The sequence below is a fragment of the Lissotriton vulgaris genome, chromosome 4_1 (assembly GCF_964263255.1).
Source record: "Lissotriton vulgaris chromosome 4_1, aLisVul1.2, whole genome shotgun sequence".
In the NCBI taxonomy this organism is placed as follows: Eukaryota; Metazoa; Chordata; class Amphibia; order Caudata; family Salamandridae; genus Lissotriton; species Lissotriton vulgaris.
Genome location: NC_141691.1, coordinates 1,085,960,504 through 1,085,980,241, shown reverse-complemented (window position 1 = coordinate 1,085,980,241; position 19,738 = coordinate 1,085,960,504).

The window sequence follows — 19,738 nt, the reverse complement described above, 5'->3', positions numbered from 1 at the left end:
GGAGCATGACAACAAATTACAATACCACAAGTTATCTGGGGATGCTTGCTGTGAAGTTTCAAGAGTCTTGAGGAAAATGAAACTACTTATCATTGACGAAGTAAGCATGGTTTCCAATGTCATGCTTGCCTTTGTGCATTTGAGAATGCAAGAAGTACTTAAAACTGAATATGATGTGTTATTTGGTGGCAAACACATCATTGTTTTCGGAGATCTTCTGCAGCTGACACCAGTAAAAGGTCAACCTGTGTTCAAAATACTCACGCATGAAGATACCAGGAAGTGCCTAGGGAGCATTGGCAACGTCAATATATGGTTAAACTTCAATTATGCTGAACTGCATGAAAATATGCGTCAGGCAAAGGATGAAGATTACAAGAATATTCTACAAGATATTAGAATTGGAAAAGTGACCGAGCATGGGAAAGAAGCTTTAAATGCACGATTACTGTCAAATTTATATCCCGAACAAGAGATTGTGCCTGAGAATATTTTTCAGAAAATTACTGAGAAGAAATCCGGAATATGTTTGATGCCAACTCTAGCAGAATGTGCCATCTTCAACAACAAAATGTTGAATTTAGAAAAGCAAGAGATTGTGAAACTTGAAGCTATTGACAAAATAGAGCATATGGGATCAACAATTATTTTGTCAGAGAATTTGAAATCAAAATTGGATTCATTAGAGAAGACTATATCTAAAACAGCGGGTTTTGAAAAGACTCTGAATGTGTGCTTAAATTGCCGAATCATTTTGAGAAGGAATTTACATGTTGAAAGAGGTCTGGTAAATGGATCAATGGGTAATGTTGTTGATTTTGAGAAATACAGAAATAGAGATGGAATAGAATTTTTAAAAATTAAATTTGATGGCATTGAGGAAGTACAGTTAATTGGTCGTTGTTCTGCTAGGTTTTTGCTTGTTAAAGACTTATATGTTCGCCGAAAACAGTTTCCTGTTTGCTTGGCATATGCGGTGACAATCCATAAATCACAAGGTTTAAGTGTAGACAGTGCATTGGTGAATATTGGCAGTTCTGTGTTCAAGGAGGGTATGGCATATGTGGCATTGTCACGAGTTAGAACTTTATCGGGATTGTACTTGATTGACTGTGATGTCACAAACATTTGTGCGGATCTAGATTGTGTTAAGGAATACAATAGGTTAAGAAGAGAGTATGCGCCACATTTGCCTCAATATCCTTTGTTTGAGAAACGTGTGGTAGGCCGGAAACGTAGAAATATCAGTAATAGTAGGGAGGTTGTAGCAAAAAGACCAAAAGTCGATGAACCGAAAATTGTTAGCAGAAAGAAAGTGGATTGTGTTGAAGATGTTGTCGGTTTTCAATTTGAAAACAGTTCTGGTGTCAACTGCTATGCAAATGTAGTGGTTAATGTTCTCTTTTCACTAGAGAGTTTAAAAGAACAGATTCTCTTGAATTCAGAACAAATTTTATGCTGTTTGTTGAATTCTGTTTTCGAGAAATGTAGCACTGATCGAACAAAAGTAGAAAGTGTGTCTGAAGTTCGTTATCTGTTAGATGAATGTTCAGGTCAAACAGACTTCTCTGAAAATAATCAGCAAGATTGTCAGGAGTTTTTAATGTATATGCTTGATGTATTGCAAGATGAGGGTGTAGATGTAGATCATCTGTTTGGGCTTTCTTATCAATGGCAGCATGACTGCGAGAACTGTATGGTATCAAGTACTACTAGTGTAGACTCAGAAAGATTTATATATTTAACTTTGCCAGACAGTAAATCAGTCTCCTTTAATAAGCTAGTAAATGCAGCGGATCACAACATGGAGTGTAGCCAATGTAAATCTGAAATGATGTCAACATTATTTATACGTAGATATGGCCAGTATGTCATTTTAATGATCCAACGATGTAGGCCTGATGGATCAAAATTGTCAACTTTAATAAAAAAATGTGTGGCTTCTCAGCTGTCAATTTCAGGAAGGACTTTTGTAACTGTAGCAATTATCTATCACGATGGTCCTTCAACAACATCAGGACATTATACAGCTTATTTAAAGTCTCGAAACGGCTGGTCATTCTGCAATGATTCTGTTGTAACTTTCAAAACAAAATTGCCGTTTGACCTTAAAAATTCTTACCTGGTGTTTTTAAAACCAACATTTTAAAGAAAGAATCTTGGGATTTCCTGTGAGGAATTGCAAAAGGTTCATCAAGTAGAGGGAATGTAAGTCTGCAATGCTGTCTAGATTATTGGTCCAAAACTTTTAATTATAATGTCAATTTAAAAATTCAACTATATAAACCTGATGCAAGTAAGTCTGCTTCATAGTAAACAGTATCAGTGTCATAGGAAAAGGAGAACATGAGTGACAAAGAAGGGTAAGATATTAGTAGTCCAGGATTGTGAAAATAATCTCAAATGTTTTCTTTTTGAAAGTTGCGAAAATAGAAAATGACGGGATTTGATTGGAAGAATTAGAAGACTTGTGAATCGCTGCAACATGATTTGGCCAAGTGGAAACATGTGGTAGAATGTGAGAAGTCTTTTCTTGTATGTAACATATTTTTCAAAACGATGGAGGTTTTCTTTCAGAAAGTGGCGGGCTGAAAATATTTATAGCACAATAGAGTGGACGCTCTTCATAGGACATCCTTCGACGTCATTGAAAGTAAGTTAATTTTAAGGAGTTTTGAAATCAGATTTCTTAGGTTGTATGGGTTTTTTAAACACAATCATTTTGATTGTGTTTTTTTTTCCCCGCTGTTACATGATGAATATCTTCAAGTCACTGATTTAAGTGAAATTTGATACATTCTGAGAACAGCAAAAATAAACCATTTAACATGTATAATTAATGTTTTCCTTTTTGTACTTATGATATACATTTAGAAATGTGAGGTAGATATGGAGAAACTGAATCTTCAGTAAGTGTCAATTTTAATGCTTACAGTGCAGTACTTCTAGGTACTGTTTTTTTTTGAAAACTGAATACACTTCACATTAAAGAAACCTCTTGAAAGGACACATCTTATTTGCATCCTGAAACAATCATTTACAATGTTACACACAATTTTATGATGGCTTTACATCTCTTTTGCGCTGCTATTGCATCACTATTGTGAGACATCAGCAATGCAAAAGAAGCACCATGTTCCAAAATAGGCCTCACTTCATCAGCATGAAGATACTGTTTGTTTAAAATAAATATCTTTAGGATTGTGTAGGGGTCGTAGAGAAGCAGAGGCTTCTGTAAGTGTCAAAGTTGTTGAAAAACTGTTTCTTCTTGAACCTTTTCCCTTCTTTTTTCTAATTTTTAAATACATGTTTTAATATTTTTGGAAATGTTTGTTCTCTCTTTTACAGATTGAAAGTATGAAAAATTTTCTTTAAAAGTTAACAAGAATTATAAGGTAAATGTTTTCTACTTTTTTAACCCGCCTTCCACTGCTGATGATGTCACTGACTATGTCATGAATGATGTAATAAGTGGGCATGTTTTACTACAATGGTAGGTCTTTACATGTATTATCTCCTCTGTATTCTTCAACAAGCATAAATTTGATATGCAACCCTGAGTACGCCTCACCTTAAACAAACTTTTAGAGAGGACACACCTTATCGTCACCCTCAATCAATCATTTACTCTATCACATTTAACATCTATTAGTTCTACTGCTTCATTTCTTTAATTCTTACTTTCCTGTGTTTGCTACTTCTCTCATTCCTTTCTCTATTACTTAATTATTCTACTCCTTCCAATATTTTTCACAGTCCCTCTCTTCTCATACTTCTTCATTCTTATTCACTCATTCTGTCTCTATTAATGTTATTGTTTCTGAATGATCTTAAAATTTTTTTAAAACAAGAACAGTAAGTATAAGGATAGGAAACAGACATTTATATTTCAAGAAAGACAGCTATAGGAAGTCAACAAAAGATACTGTTACTCGCAATCCACTGCTGATGATGTCACTGACCATGTCAAAAATGATGTAATATATGACATGATCAGAAGTGAATTGCGGGTAACAGTATCTTTTCTTTACTCCCTATAGCTGTCTTTCTTGTAACATAACTGTCTGTTTCCTTTCCTTATACTTACTGTTTTTTTAAAAAAAAAAATTTTTTGGTTCGCGTACCGGAGTGCGAACTGGGAGCGAACTAAAAAAAATAGAGCTTGGCAGAGTTCCAAAAATTCGACTAATTTTTTTTTATAATGGGGAGGTAGTTCTGAAAAGAACTTTTTTTTGGTTTTTGTTGTTTTAAATTTTTTTTATTATTTTTCTGAACATTTTTTATATTTTTTTGTTTTTTTCTGAACATTTTGTAATTTTTTTTATTTTTTGGGGGGAGGGGGGAAACAAAAATGATTCATAGAAGAGGGCTCAACAGGAGCAACAAAAAAAAGAAGAATTTATTTTTGGGGGCGTTTTGGACATACATGATTTTTGATTGCTCTTATTATAAGAGTTATGCTACTTTCACGGTAGCATAATATTTGATTGCACCTCACGCACATTTGTTTCACTTCTCCCATGTCCATTTGAATATTCGGGATCAACTCCCTTGCTTCTGGTCCCGAAACTTCTGGCACGACCGATCTTCTGGCTATTGCTGGGGGATTTTGTTGTAAGTCCCGAAGCTGAGCAGCACTATAATTATTTGGGTGCCACCTACTCATGTGCCTGTGCATTGTAAAATTCCCAAAACTATATTTTTTGTCCGTCCCCCTTGAAAGGCGATCATCACAGATACGACAAAAGACATATCTTGCGTTGACTTTCTTTTGCCCTGGTGGAAATTTAAAAAATTGCCAGATGAAATGTTCCTTTCTGTTGTACCTCCTGGGCTCCTCAGGCAAATACTCAGGCACTTCCTCCTCTTCCTGATCTTCCTCTTCTTCAAAGATTGGTTGAGTAGGTGGTCCTTTCTTTCCATGAGGAGGTGGAGGTGGTGGTGGGGGAACACTACCAGAAGCAACAACTGAAGCCATTTCTCTGGAATGTAAAAGGGTCTTTCTCTCACCAAGATGAAAGTCAGAGTGAGGAAAGAAGGAGGGGTTTTCATCATTTGGGAAAAGCAAAAGTTCTAAACCAATGAAAAGTGTTAATTTTAGATCACATGACCTAGTATTACATCATTAGGAAACCAAAAGTGAAATGAACCAATGAAAAGTGTTATTACCGAGTCACATGACCTGCTGTGTTTACGTTTCGCGCTTTGCGCCGCTTTCCGGTCCGCTTCCGGGTCCGCTAACTTGGCGCGTCCGATGACGTATTACGCGACAACGCAAAACGTCATTCTAACGTAACAGTTACGCTAAAAGAACGTTTACCGGTTCGCGGACTGGGAGCGGAACAAAAAAATATTTTTAAAAAAAATGTATTAAAAACATGTAAAATATATTTTAAGATTTAAAGAAGAATACATTTTACAGTTACAGATATTAGCTTTCAAAAAACCATTGAAATTCAATGAAAAAACCATAGGTTATAAAGAATATATAGTTAGGAATTAGCATTTACAAAACCTTGAAAATTCACTGAAAAAACCATAGGTTATAGACCATATATAGTTAGGGATTAGCATTTAAAAACCTTATTTTACTCGCATAAAACCATTGAAATTCGCATATATAGTTAGTTGCGCTAACTATATATCGCGCACCCGCAATCCACTGCTGATGATGTCACATATTACATCATTCATGACATGGTCAGTGACATCACTGATGACATCATCCAGTGGCTGTCTGTTTCTGTAAAGTTAAAATATGTCTTACATATTGAAGAATGAGTGGATGTATAAGTGTCTGCATGAAGGATTTAGTAGGTGCATGACTGACTGTATGAGAGAGTGATTAAATGTGTCTCACTGAGTGCATGGGTTAGTGACTAAACTGTCTTAATTTGTGCATCATTATATCTGTTGTTCTATAAACTGCTGCATGTGTTGATCAGTAGCTATATGAGTAACTGTATGGGTATTGATTGGTTGCCCAAGTATTTGTATGGGAGACTGAGTGTGTGTGTGGGTGGCTGGGAGGTGTATGACTCTGTGCATAGATGTGTGAGCAGTTGATTCACTAGATCTATGGATTCAAAAGTGCATGTGGAAACAGCTGTATGAGCGGTTGACTGTGTGCATGAGTGTATTGGTGAGTGAATGGATATCTCAGTGCTACATGTCAAAGTAAGTACATATGTAAAACACAGTACATGTGAGAGTTCACATATATAAATAACTGTGCATAAGAGCCAGTGAATGTGTGAGTGGCTGTATGGATCATTGTGAACTTGTATCAGGGATTGTATAAAAGAGTAAATATGTGTTAGTATATGTTCGAATAAGTAAGGTGTGTATAACTGTATAGTTGAGGAAATGGAAGTGTGATTGATTTTTTGCATGACTGACTAGGTGTGTGAGTAACTCCATGGATGAGTGACAGTCTGTGAGTGTCTGTTTACTCTGAGTGTATCTAAGGTTATATTAGAGTCTGAAGAGGTTCATCGTATTATCACATGATTGATGTCATCAGTGATGTTGACTGTGATGTCATTTGAGTTGTCATTAGTGATGTCATCAGTGATGTCATTTGAGATGTCATCAGTGATGTCATCAGTGATGTCATGTGAGATGTTATCAGTGATGTCATTTGAGATGTCATCAGTGATGTCATCAGTGATGTCACTGACCATGTCATGAATGATGTAATATGTGACATCATCAGCAGTGGATTGCGGGTGCGCGATATATAGTTAGCGCAACTAACTATATATGCGAATTTCAATGGTTTTATGCGAGTAAAATAAGGTTTTTAAATGCTAATCCCTAACTATATATGGTCTATAACCTATGGTTTTTTCAGTGAATATATATATATATATATTACCTACTGGCGGTCGCCAGTAGGTATATATAGTTAGGATTTTTTCTCTATGGGATTTTTGAAAATTCTATGTCTAATAACTTTGGCGTTTGTGGACGGAATTGGCTGAAACTTTCAGGAAAATGGAACATTTTGTTTCTGAGCAGCCCCTGACAATTTGGGGGGGTTTCATCAAGGGGGGGCCGAGAAAAAAGGGGGGTCCCAAAACACGTTTTTCCCATGTTAATTTCCATAGGGCGGTTGGCCTCACTTTTAGCTCGAACAGCTGAATGGATTTGCACAAAACTTGGCAAAATTGTAGGGACTGTTAGCCCGATGTGCCTTTGCTAGGTCTCAATATATGTGCTCCAGTGGATTTTGAGTAATTTAGGTTCAAAAAAAGATATATATCTGGGCGGAGCCTAACCACACATCTGATCTGATTGGCTGTCAGCACTTCATCCAAGAAGTGTTGGCAGCCATCTTGGGACCAATATACATGATAGCACCTCATTGAAAAGCATTGTAGTTAATAGAGGGTTTTAGGACTTTAGTTACATTATAAATCATTTGTTGATGGTACCATACTCGTTTTAGGAATTGTGGTGGGTTCTAAGGTGATTTTACCATGTGAAAAAACCTTCTGCTGTGATATCATGAATATTGTTTGAAAGAAAACTAATATCTCATGATTTTCCCACAGTGGTTTGGAAGGGGATCTATAAGCTAAACTGAAAGCATATTTTCTGTAAATTCACATTATCTTTCTCAGTCATGTGAAAATGAAGTCTGACATTCTCAGTAAAACATGTACATCCAACAAGGACAGAGACTGTCAGTTGATTCCTTTGTGTTCTACTGCAGCCTCCTAGAGTGTTCTAAAGAACAACTAGAGCGCTAACAGTCCTACTTATTACAAAGGTATGGCACACCTGAAGCCATCTTGATTGGAATAAAGTGGTAACTCTTAAAACATTTAATTTAAAAAGAAACAACATGAGGGGGTATATTTTGCCATAGAAAGTATGATTAGTGCTGCAGAATGAAAAATTAGGGCACATTTTGAGTGACTTCTCAAATCCTTTTCTATTTCATTAAAACATTCTGACATGCAGTCTCCCAAAATGGCCACCAGAGACAAAAGAGCCCAAATGTAGCCCAAATATCACCCAGATGTAGCCCAAGTATAGCCCAATGACAGAATGTCCCAGAGTGTTCTAAAGAACAACTAGAGCGCTAACAGTCCTACTTATTACAAAGGTATAGCACACCTGGAGCCATCGTGATGGGAATAAAGTGGTAACTCTTAAAACATTTAATTTAAAAAGGAACAAAATGAGGGGGTATATTATGCAATAGAAGGTATTATTAGTGCTGCAGAAAGAAAAATTAGGGCACATTTTGAGTGACTTTTCAAATCCTCTTCTATTTCATTAAAAAATTCTGACATGCAGTCTCCCAAAATGGCCACCAGAGACAAAAGAGCCCAAATGTAGCCCAAATATCACCCAGATGTAGCCCAAGTATAGCCCAATGACAGAATGTCCCAGAGTGTTCTAAAGAACAACTAGAGCGCTAACAGTCCTACTTATTACAAAGGTATGGCACACCTGAAGCCATCTTGATTGGAATAAAGTGGTAACTCTTAAAACATTTAATTTAAAAAGGAACAAAATGAGGGGGTATATTTTGCCATATGAATTATGATTAGTGCTGCAGAAAGAAAAATTAGGGCACATTTTGAGTGACTTCTCAAACCCTCTTCAATTTCATTAACAAATTCTGACATACAGTCTCCCAAGATGGCCACCAGAGACAAAAGAGCCTAAATGTAGCCCAAATATCACCCAGATGTACCCCAAGTATAGCCCAATTACAGAATGTCCCAGAGTGTTCTAAAGAACAACTAGAGCGCTAACAGTCTTACTTATGACAAAAGTATGGCAAACCAGAAGCCATCTTGATTGGAATGAAGTGGTAAGTCTGAAAACACTCAATTTAAAAAGGAACAACATGAGGGGGTTAATTTTGCCATAGAAAGTATGATTAGTGCTTCAGAAAGAAAAATTAGGGATCATTTTGAGTGACTTCTCAAATCCTCTTCTATTTCATTAAAAAAATTCTGACATGCAGACTGAAACATGCACTTTGAATACCAGCAGCAGACGTCCCTGGTGAGCAGTAGCTTTACTACAGTGATCTAATGTGCAACTAGAGTGCTAACATTCAGAATTGATGGCAAATGTGTGACACATCTGAATGCCTTCTTGATGGAACCAAAGTAAACAAGCATTGAAAATGCAATAGATCTCGCCCTCGTTTAAGTTAAAGCCATTCTGTTTGTAATGAGGTGGCTTTTTAGCTTTGCTTTTATTAGTGTTTTTTCAACTTTCATGTAAATAACATGCATCTGTATGCATATAAGTATATGTATGCATGCATTTATGTTTGTATTTATATAGATATACAGATGATATATGTTTATATATGTATGTATATATATATATTCACTGAAAAAAACATAGGCTATAGACCATATATAGTTAGGAATTAGCATTTACAAAACCTTGAAAATTCACTGAAAAAACCATAGGTTATAGACCATATATAGTTAGGAATTAGCATTTACAAAACCTTGAAAATTCACTGAAAAAACCATAGGTTATAGACCATGTATAGTTAGGAATTCGCATTTACAAAACCTTATTTTACTCACACAAAACCATTGAAATTCCATATATAGTTAGTTGCACTAACTATATATCGCGCACCCGCAATCCACTGCTGATGATGTCACATATTACATCATTCATGACATGGTCAGTGACATCACTGATGACATCACTGATGACATCTCAAATGACATCACTGATGACATCTCAAATGACATCACTGATGACATCACTGATGACATCTCATTTGACATTACTGATCACATCACTGATGATATAATTCATGTGATAATACGATGAACCTCTTCAGACTCTAATATAACCTTAGATACAATCAGTGTAAACAGACACTCACAGACTGTCACTCATCCATGGAGTTACTCACACACCTAGTCAGTCATGCAAAGAATCAATCACACCTCCATTTCCTCAACTATACAGTTATACAAACTTTACTTATTCAAACATATACTAACACATATTTACTCTCTTATACAATCCCTGATACAAGTTCACAATGATCCATACAGCCACTCACACATTCACTGGCTCTTATGCACAGTTATTTATATATGTCAACTCTCACATGTACTGTGTTTTACATATGTACTTACTTTGACATGTAGCACTGAGATATCCATTCACTCACCAATACACTCATGCACACAGTCAACCGCCCATACAGCTGTTTCCACATGCACTTTTGAAACCATACATCTAGTGAATCAACTGCTCACACATCTATGCACAGAGTCATACACCTCCCAGCCACCCACACACACACTCAGTCTCCCATACAAATACTTGGGCAACCAATCAATAACCCATATAGTTACTCATATAGCTACTTATCAACACATGCAACAGTTTACAGAACAACAGACATAATGATGCACAAATTAAGACAGTTTAGTCACCAACCCATGCACTCAGTGAGACACATTTAATCACTCACTCATACAGTCAGTCATGCACCTACTAAATCCTTCATCCAGACACTTATACATCCACTCATTCTTCAATATGTAAGACATTTTTTAACTTTACAGAAACATACAGTCACTGGATGTTGTCATCAGTGATGTCATCAGTGATGTCATTTGAGATGTCATCAGTGATGTCATCAGTGATGTCACTGACCATGTCATGAATGATGTAATATGTGACATCATCAGCAGTGGATTGCGGGTGCGCGATATATAGTTAGTGCAACTAACTATATATGGAATTTCAATGGTTTTGTGTGAGTAAAATAAGGTTTTGTAAATCCGAATTCCTAACTATATATGGTCTATAACCTATAGTTTTTTTCAGTGAATATTACCTACTGGCGGTCGCCAGTAGGTATATATAGTTAGGATTTTTTCTCTATGGGATTTTTGAAAATTCTATGTCTAATAACTTTGGCGTTTGTGGACGGAATTGGCTGAAATTTTCAGGAAAATGGAAAATTTTGTTTCTTAGCAGCCCCTGACAATTTGGGGGGCTTTCATCAAGGGGGGGCCGAGAAAAAAGGGGGGTCCCAAAACGCGTTTTTCCCATTTTAATTTCCATAGGGCGGTTGGCCTCACTTTTAGCTCGAACGGCTGAATGGATTTGCACGAAACTTGGCAAAATTGTAGGGACTGTTAGCCCGATGTGCCTTTGCTAGGTCTCAATATATGTGCTCCAGTGGATTTTGAGTAATTTAGGTTCAAAAAAAGATATATATCTGGGCGGAGCCTAACCACACATCTGATCTGATTGGCTGTCAGCACTTCATCCAAGAAGTGTTGGCAGCCATCTTGGGACCAATATACATGATAGCACCTCATTAAAAAGCATTGTAGTTAATAGAGGGTTTTAGGACTTTAGTTACATTATAAATCATTTGTTGATGGTACCATACTCGTTTTAGGAATTGTGGTGGGTTCTAAGGTGATTTTACCATGTGAAAAAACCTTCTACTGTGATATCATGAATATTGTTTGAAAGAAAACTAATATCTCATGATTTTCCCACAGTGGTTTGGAAGGGGATCTATAAGCTAAACTGAAAGCATATTTTCTGTAAATTCACATTATCTTTCTCAGTCATGTGAAAATGAAGTCTGACATTCTCAGTAAAACATGTACATCCAACAAGGACAGAGACTGTCAGTTGATTCCTTTGTGTTCTACTGCAGCCTCCTAGAGTGTTCTAAAGAACAACTAGAGCGCTAACAGTCCTACTTATTACAAAGGTATGGCACACCTGAAGCCATCTTGATTGGAATAAAGTGGTAACTCTTAAAACATTTAATTTAAAAAGAAACAACATGAGGGGGTATATTTTGTCCTAGAAAGTATGATTAGTGCTGCAGAATGAAAAATGAGGGCACATTTTGAGTGACTTCTCAAATCCTTTTCTATTTCATTAAAACATTCTGACATGCAGTCTCCCAAAATGGCCACCAGAGACAAAAGAGCCCAAATGTAGCCCAAATATCACCCAGATGTAGCCCAAGTATAGCCCAATGACAGAATGTCCCAGAGTGTTCTAAAGAACAACTAGAGCGCTAACAGTCCTACTTATTACAAAGGTATGGCACACCTGAAGCCATCTTGATTGGAATAAAGTGGTAACTCTTAAAACATTTAATTTAAAAAGAAACAACATGAGGGGGTATGTTTTGCCATAGAAAGTATGATTAGTGCTGCAGAATGAAAAATTAGGGCACATTTTGAGTGACTTCTCAAATCCTTTTCTATTTCATTAAAACATTCTGACATGCAGTCTCCCAAAATGGCCACCAGAGACAAAAGAGCCCAAATGTAGCCCAAATATCACCCAGATGTAGCCCAAGTATAGCCCAATGACAGAATGTCCCAGAGTGTTCTAAAGAACAACTAGAGCGCTAACAGTCCTACTTATTACAAAGGTATGGCACACCTGAAGCCATCTTGATTGGAATAAAGTGGTAACTCTTAAAACATTTAATTTAAAAAGAAACAACATGAGGGGGTATATTTTGCCATAGAAAGTATGATTAGTGCTGCAGAATGAAAAATTAGGGCACATTTTGAGTGACTTCTCAAATCCTTTTCTATTTCATTAAAACATTCTGACATGCAGTCTCCCAAAATGGCCACCAGAGACAAAAGAGCCCAAATGTAGCCCAAATATCACCCAGATGTAGCCCAAGTATAGCCCAATGACAGAATGTCCCAGAGTGTTCTAAAGAACAACTAGAGCGCTAACAGTCCTACTTATTACAAAGGTATAGCACACCTGGAGCCATCGTGATGGGAATAAAGTGGTAACTCTTAAAACATTTAATTTAAAAAGGAACAAAATGAGGGGGTATATTATGCAATAGAAGGTATTATTAGTGCTGCAGAAAGAAAAATTAGGGCACATTTTGAGTGACTTTTCAAATCCTCTTCTATTTCATTAAAAAATTCTGACATGCAGTCTCCCAAAATGGCCACCAGAGACAAAAGAGCCCAAATGTAGCCCAAATATCACCCAGATGTAGCCCAAGTATAGCCCAATGACAGAATGTCCCAGAGTGTTCTAAAGAACAACTAGAGCGCTAACAGTCCTACTTATTACAAAGGTATGGCACACCTGAAGCCATCTTGATTGGAATAAAGTGGTAACTCTTAAAACATTTAATTTAAAAAGGAACAAAATGAGGGGGTATATTTTGCCATATGAATTATGATTAGTGCTGCAGAAAGAAAAATTAGGGCACATTTTGAGTGACTTCTCAAACCCTCTTCAATTTCATTAACAAATTCTGACATACAGTCTCCCAAGATGGCCACCAGAGACAAAAGAGCCTAAATGTAGCCCAAATATCACCCAGATGTACCCCAAGTATAGCCCAATGACAGAATGTCCCAGAGTGTTCTAAAGAACAACTAGAGCGCTAACAGTCTTACTTATGACAAAAGTATGGCACACCAGAAGCCATCTTGATTGGAATGAAGTGGTAAGTCTGAAAACACTCAATTTAAAAAGGAACAACATGAGGGGGTTAATTTTGCCATAGAAAGTATGATTAGTGCTTCAGAAAAAAAATTAGGGATCATTTTGAGTGACTTCTCAAATCCTCTTCTATTTCATTAAAAAAATTCTGACATGCAGATTGAAACATGCACTTTGAATACCAGCAGCAGACGCCCCTGGTGAGCAGTAGCTTTACTACAGTGATCTAATGTGCAACTAGAGTGCTAACATTCAAAATTTATGGCAAATGTGTGACACATCTGAATGCCTTCTTGATGGAACCAAAGTAAACAAGCATTGAAAATGCAATAGATCTCGCCCTCTTTTAAGTGAAAGCCATTCTGTTTGTAATGAGGTGCTTTTTAGCTTTGCTTTTATTAGTGTTTTTTCAACTTTCATGTAAATAACATGCATCTGTATGCATATAAGTATATGTATGCATGCATTTATGTTTGTATTTATATAGATATACAGATGATATATGTTTATATATGTATGTATATATATATATTCACCGAAACCATAGGCTATAGACCATATATAGTTAGGAATTAGCATTTACAAAACCTTGAAAATTCACTGAAAAAACCATAGGTTATAGACCATATATAGTTAGGAATTCGCATTTACAAAACCTTATTTTACTCACACAAAACCATTGAAATTCCATATATAGTTAGTTGCACTAACTATATATCGCGCACCCGCAATCCACTGCTGATGATGTCACATATTAAATCATTCATGACATGGTCAGTGACATCACTGATGACATCACTGATGACATCTCAAATGACATCACTGATGACATCACTGATGACAACATCCAGTGACTGTATGTTTCTGTAAAGTTAAAATATGTCTTACATATTGAAGAATGAGTGGATGTATAAGTGTCAAGATGAAGGATTTAGTAGGTGCATGACTGACTGTATGAGTGAGTGATTAAATGTGTCTCACTGAGTGCATGGGTTAGTGACTAAACTGTCTTAATTTGTGCATCATTATGTCTGTTGTTCTGTAAACTGTTGCATTTGTTGATAAGTAGCTATATGAGTAACTATATGGGTTATTGATTGGTTGCCCAAGTATTTGTATGGGAGACTGAGTGTGTGTGTGGGTGGCTGGGAGGTGTATGACTCTGTGCATAGATGTGTGAGCAGTTGATTCACTAGATGTATGGTTTCAAAAGTGCATGTGGAAACAGCTGTATGGGCGGTTGACTGTGTGCATGAGTGTATTGGTGAGTGAATGGATATCTCAGTGCTACATGTCAAAGTAAGTACATATGTAAAACACAGTACATGTGAGAGTTGGCATATATAAATAACTGTGCATAAGAGCCAGTGAATGTGTGAGTGGCTGTATGGATCATTGTGAACTTGTATCAGGGATTGTATAAGAGAGTAAATATGTGTTAGTATATGTTTGAATAAGTAAAGTTTGTATAACTGTATAGTTGAGGAAATGGAGGTGTGATTGATTCTTTGCATGACTGACTAGGTGTGTGAGTAACTCCATGGATGAGTGACAGTCTGTGAGTGTCTGTTTACACTGATTGTATCTAAGGTTATATTAGAGTCTGAAGAGGTTCATCGTATTATCACATGAATGATATCATCAGTGATGTGATCAGTAATGTCAAATGAGATGTCATCAGTGATGTCATCAGTGATGTCATTTGAGATGTCATCAGTGATGTCATTTGAGATGTCATCAGTGATGTCATCAGTGATGTCACTGACCATGTCATGAATGATTTAATATGTGACATCATCAGCAGTTGAATTCCTAACTATATATGGTCTATAACCTATGGTTTTTTCAGTGAATATATATATATATATATATATTCACTGAAAAAACCATAGGTTTCACACCAGTTATAGTTAGGAATTAGCATTTAAAAAACCTATTAAATTCACTGAAAAAACCATAGGTTTCACACCAGTTATAGTTAGCTGGAAATTTTACTGATATAAAACCATTGAAATTCCCACGTTATAGTTAGTCGGACTCACTATAACTTGCGCGTGCAATGCACTGCTGATGACATCACATATTACATCACTCATGACATGGTCAGTGACATCACTCATGACATCACTGATGACACCATCCTTGTGACACAGTGACAGACCTCCTTTCACTATAATGTAACCCATGAAACACATATTCAAAAATAGAAACTAATATTTTCAAAAAAGTGGATATACCCATACCAGTTACAACAACCAATTCAGTAATACCACCATCTAATACACATCCACTCATGTGTATGTATATGGGTTATTTGATATTATTATTAGTATCAGTATGAGTGTCTATATGGTTTGGTGGGGGTATTACTTAGCACATAGATGCATGAGTGACTGACTCTTTGTTTGTATGTGTTTTGAAGACAGCATATGTACAGGACTGTATGGGTGGATGAGTGTCTATATGTGTTTGTTAGTGAGTGAATGACTGTCTCACTAGTGTCTTTATCAGTAACTACATATGTTTTAATCTAGTATATGTGAATATTGATGTATATAAGTGAGTATATGTGAGAGTAAGAGATTGTAAGAGTTCCTGTTTAAATAAGTATGTGTTTCTATAAGTGATTGTTTAAGAGAATAAATATGTGTAATTTTAAATAGAAGTAAGGTGGAAGTGTGTGTATAACTCTATATTCAAATAAATGGATGTCCAATAGTTTATTTGCACGTGAGAATATGTGTGTGAGTAACTTTTGGATGAATGTCGGTGTGTAACAGGATGTATAGGTGTATCACTTCATATGATGAGTGAGTATATGTATGAGTGACTATATAGAACTGTTGGTGAATGAGTGGATGTGTATATAGATAGTGGAATTACTGAATTGCTTGTTGTAACTGATATAGGTATCTCCATTTTTTTAAAAATTTCAGTTTCTATTTTTGAATATGTGTCTCAAGGGTTACATTATAGTGAAAGAAGGTCTGTCACTATGTCACAAGGATGGTGTCATGAGTGATGTCACTGACCATGTCATGAGTGATGTAATATGTGATGTCATCAGCAGTGCATTGCACGCGCAAGTTATAGTGAGTCCGACTAACTATAACGTGGGAATTTCAATGGTTTTATATCAGTAAAATTTCCAGCTAACTATAACTGGTGTGAAACCTATGGTTTTTTCAGTGAATTTAATAGGTTTTTTAAATGCTAATTCCTAACTATAACTGGTGTGAAACCTATGGTTTTTTCAGTGAATTTCATAGGTTTTTTAAATGCTAATTCCTAACTATAACTGGTGTGAAACCTATGGTTTTTTCAGTGAATTTCATAGGTTTTTTAAATGCTAATTCCTTTGTATATCGAGTTTCTAACCTTTTTTTTTTTTACAATTTGCTGTTTTTTTTTAAGTATTCATTTTTTTTTTATAATTTTTTTCTTTTGCGCTCTGGGTGCGCGCTCCGGGAAGCTTTCAGCTAAGCTCTCCTGTAAGCTTCTCCGAGAGCTCATCTGAAAGCGCACCCAGAGCGCAACTGTCGTTCGTGAAAAAAAAATATGAATGAAAAGTTAATAATAATGCAAAACATTTCGTACCATACAAATAAAATTTGTTTTTTTTAATATGGAAAATGATTATGCATTTCTATAAAAGATTGATGACGTCACTTCGGCGCGCAACGTAAGTGCCCTCGGAAGCGCATACGTGCGCGGCGCCTAAACGCACGGAAAAGCGCCTACGATCGCGCCACGTTTGCGCCCCGGAAGCGCCTACGATCGCGCTGCGTAAACGCACCCGGAAGTGCTCCGGAGCGCGCAGCGTAAACGCGTCGGGTCATGTGACCCTAAAATAACACTTTTCATTGGTTGCTAACAGTTTTTTTTTACAATGAATGAAATCCCCACCCATTTCCTTCACTTCTTCTTTCACTTTTGTGACTGAAAGACCTGCCTTTTTTGCTGCTCCATATTCCTGGATTCATCATGGCTGCCAGACCATCCAGCAGTGAAGATGACTCCAATGATTTCATTGATGAAGAGCCTCCTACCCCAAAGGTGAAGGAACATTTCATCTGGAAATTTTTTAAGTTTCCAGCAGGCCAGAAGAAGGTGAATGCACCAAAAGTAGAGTGCAGGATCTGCAAACAGGTCCTGTCACGGGGTAACCCCCCAAAAAAATACTCTTTTGGCAACTTCACCATGATTCGCCATGTGGAGAGGAGGCACCCCCAGAATTTTGCCCGGGAAAGTGTCAGGGCTCTGGCACAAGAGGTTCCCAGAGATGGGGCCTCTACATCAACAGGAGGAGCAACTTCTTCTGGAAGAGAACAATCTCAGGGGCAGGTAGCAAACATTCAACCTGCATTCAACCATGGGGTCGTCAGATGCAGATACTGCAATCAACTCCTCACCTATGGGGAGCAAAGTGTCCTGCTCATGGTTCTGGCATTGGAGAACCATCACTGCCCTTCCCACCCCTAATTTTTTTCTTTTCTTTTTGCTCCTGTTGAGCAGTTTCTATTCCCTGTTTTTGTTCCTGTTCAGTTAAAAGAAGAAAACCAAAAGTTCTTTTCAGAACTACCTCCAATTCTCATCAAAGAGCTATAATCTTAAAAAATGAAGAGTAAGTGAAATATAGTGCATTGATAATTGAAAGGAGAATGAGTAAGAAAGAACAGAAAGGTATGAGAGGTGAAAGGAAGTGAAGTAGGAGGAATGAAAGAAGGTGAGTGTTAGAAAAGAAAGTTATGACACAGTGAATAAACTGGAGGCCTCATTTCTGAAAAGTGACGCATCGCTACGTGAAAATAGCGATGCGTCACTTTTCTGGACGCACTCCTTATGACATTCCAGATATGTCATATTTAATATATGACTAATCAATTCGCAAGGAGTTACAGATATGTCAGTATTTCTGACATATCTGTAAACACAAAAGTAACGCATTGCAGGAGTGCGTCACAAAAGTGACGCAACTCCAGTAATGTGTCCTTTCACATGGAAAAAGCACCATGTGAAAGGTTTGCTGTGAAGCAGGCGCAAGATTTTGGCGCAACAGCATCCTAAAAGTGACGCACTGCGTCATTATTACCAAGCTTTTTGCAAGGAACACCCCCTCTGCATGCATTATACCTGACACTATTTTTTAAAAAGTGACGCATCTAGGTACATGGGTCACTTTTTAAAACTCTGCGCCACATTGTATCTGCATCAGGTATAATGTATGCAGAGGGGGCAATCCCTCGCAAAAAGCTTGGTAATAACGACGTACTGAAATCTATGAGATTTCTCTGCGTCACTTTTAGGATGCTGTTGCGTCAAAATCTTGCGCCGGCCTCGCATCACTTTTATGTTTACAGATATGTCAGAAATACTGACGTATCTGTAACTCCTTGCAACATGATTCGTCATACATTAAATATGACACATCTGGAATGTCATAAGGACTGTGGACAGAAAAGTGACGCATCACACCAGCAGTGTAATAAAATGTGCCTCGTTGCACTATATTTAAAGGATGCAACAGCATCCTAAAAGTGACGCAGTGAAATCTCAAACATTTCACTGCGTCGCTATTACAAAGCTTTTAGTGGGAGAACACCCCCTCTGCATGCATTATACCTCACGCAGATATAATGTGGCGCTTGATTTTAAAAAGTGACCCATCTACCTAGATACCTCACTTTTTAAATATAACGCAACGAGGCACATTTTTTTACACTACTGGTGCAATGCGTCACTTTTCTGTGCGCACTCCTTATGACATTCCAAGTAACGCATTGCTGGAGTGCGTCACAAAAGTGACGCAACTCCAGTAATGTGTCCTTTCAAATGGGGAAAGCAGCATGTGAAAGGTCTTGCCTCAGTCTAACACCTGCTGTAAAGCAGGCACAAGATTTTGACGCAACAGCATCCTAAAACTGACGCAGTGAAATCTCAAAGATTTCACTGCGTCGCTATTACAAAGCTTTTTGCGGGAGAACACCCCCTCTGCATGCATTATACCTGACGCTATTTTTAAAAAGTGACGCATCTAGGTACATGGGTCACTTTTTAAAACTCTGCGCCATATTGTATCTGCATCAGGTATAATGTATGCAAAGGGGGCATTCCCCCGCAAAAAGCTTGGTAATAACGACGTACTGAAATCTATAAGATTTCTCTGCGTCACTTTTAGGATGCTGTTGCGTCAAAATCTTGCACCTGCCTCGCATCACTTTTATGTTTACAGATATGTCAGAAATACTGACGTATCTGTAAC